Source organism: Loxodonta africana, chromosome 15, assembly GCF_030014295.1.
Source record: "Loxodonta africana isolate mLoxAfr1 chromosome 15, mLoxAfr1.hap2, whole genome shotgun sequence".
NCBI lineage: Eukaryota > Metazoa > Chordata > Mammalia > Proboscidea > Elephantidae > Loxodonta > Loxodonta africana.
Window position 1 is genome coordinate 64,376,740 of NC_087356.1, and position 2,278 is coordinate 64,379,017.

Consider the following 2,278-nt stretch of genomic DNA (forward strand, 5'->3'; position numbering starts at 1 on the left):
TAAGCTTAGACCAGTAGGTGAGAAGAGAACAAGCTAGGAAGTAGGAAGCGTTTTCCATCAGTGACTAAGCAGTTAGGAAGAATGAAGGGTATCTGTGTGTTGGAAGTAGGGGCACTAAAGAAGGAAATGAAGCTCTCCAAAATAAACAGTATGGACATTACAGTTTATATTATTATGGTTGGACTTGAAACTAGTCACTCTCACAATCATAAACAAAAGATAAGATAAAAGCTATTCTTAGCAGTGCTTTTTCTACATAGTCCTGGACAGTATCTCAACATTCAGAATTTCGGGGGCGACTTCTTTGATATCTTTGTTCCTAGAGCTGTACATCAGGGGATTAAACATGTGAATCACTGTGGTATAAAACATAGGGCCACCTTCTCTTGGGTTGTGTCACTGACAGATGGTGGTTTGAAATACATGAAAATTATGAAGCCATAGAAGTCTTCAACAGCTGCAAGGAGGGAGCTGCAGGTATGGAAGACTTTGGACCTACCTTCAGGTAAGTGGATGCATAGGGTGTTGGAAAAGATGAAGGTATAAGAGATGAAGATAGCTACAGAGCACATACGAATACTTTGAATGAAATCAAAATCATCACCAAAAGCTCCTTCACATAATTTCTTGAGCAAAAGCTATTCAGAAGAAGGATGTCACAGAAGTAATGGTGAATGATATTGGTTCCACAGAAGGAATGACTAGGTATGTAGCTGGTGTCAACCAAAGCCCCAGTAAAAACCCATTGCAGTCGAGTTCATTTGACTCATAGCGACAGTATAGGACAGTAGAACTACATCATAGAGTTTCCAAGGAGCACCTGGTGGATTCAACTGCCAACCTTTTGGTTAGCAGATTTAGCACTTACCTACTACACCACCAGGGTTTCCAATAGCCCCTACTTTATACACACCAGTGATGACCAGAAAACAGACTCTGTGGCACATGGTGACATTGTAGAGCAAGGGATTACAGATGGCCACATAACGGTCATATGCCATAGCTATCAACATGTAAGAGTCATCAGTACCAAAGAAGCAGAAGAAAAACAGCTAGGTTATATACTCAGGAAAGGAGGTGAAATTCTTCTCTGACATGAAGTTCACCAAAGTCTTGGGAATTATGACAGAAAAGTAGCAGAGATCTATGGAGGACAAGTTACTGAGAAAATAGTGCATGTGGGTGTGAAGCTGACAACTGATCCTGGTTAAAAAAAAAACAAATCCAAGTTTCCTGCCATGGAGATGATGTAGTCAAGAGGAACAGGAAAAAGAGGGGGAGTTGGAGCCCTGGCTCATTTGTTAGCCCCTCAAGGATAAACTCAGTTAAAGAAGAATGATTTCCTGTATCCATTCTTCTCCAAGATGTGATAAGTTGAGTTGTTTGGGAAAGAGATCGTCACCAGAAAAACATCATCATTTGATAAAAAGTAGTGGTCCAAGTTCTGATGAACGAAATAATTTCCAACTGAGACAGAATTTCAGAAGTCTGAACTAAGAGACTTAAAATCTACTTTTAATTGAAGTGTTTATCAAGATGATGATGCTTAGCTTGGCTTCAGTTTTTATTACTTTCAAGTGATTTTAGAAGTGATAATCATTATGTTTCCATAGAATGAGGTTTAGATTCTCTTATAAAAAAAGAAAAAAAAGGTAAATAAAACCTCCTATTGTTCAGTCACTTTTAGAGACACTGCATGGAGTAGTTTTGTTGGTTTTCTACCTACAACAATTTGCTTTCTCTTCTGATGTCTTGGAAATTAACCCCTCCTTTAGGGCTTTTCCTCAAATGTCTCCTTTATGCTTTGGCATCTTTAATTTGTTAACTCAGCCCAGCATCCAAGCCACAGAGAGTGGTGATTCCCTCCAAATTTTCCACCTCCCTTTTGAGTTACTGGTTTTGGATTTGTACTTTCTTGGCTGTACCCATGTTATCATTCAGATATGAGAGGTGTTAAGCCATGCTGGAGACAATGGGAGGGCAATATCAGAAGGGGAAATTTTTTTCATGCGCTAAAGAAACTGTGGTGGTGCAAATGGTTAAGAACTTGGCTACTAACCATAAGGTTTTGGTTTAAAACCACCAGGGGTTCCTTGGAAAACATGCCTGGCAATCTGCTTCTGAAAGATCACTGCCTTGAAAACATTGTGGAACAGTTTTACTCTTCCCACATGGGGTCGCTGTGAGTCATAAGTGACTCAATTGCAGCTAACAACAACAACAATATATCATCAAGTAAAGAGCCCAGGTTTTGAAGTCAAATGAAATATATATACGT

The 2,278-nt window shown here is 39.4% G+C and overlaps 1 pseudogene; it reads right to left on the reverse strand.

Annotated features, from left to right (window-relative positions):
- Positions 1–353: 353 nt before the first annotated feature.
- On the reverse strand, positions 354–1,319 carry LOC100673068 (olfactory receptor 8D2-like; annotated as a pseudogene).
- Positions 1,320–2,278: the final 959 nt, after the last annotated feature.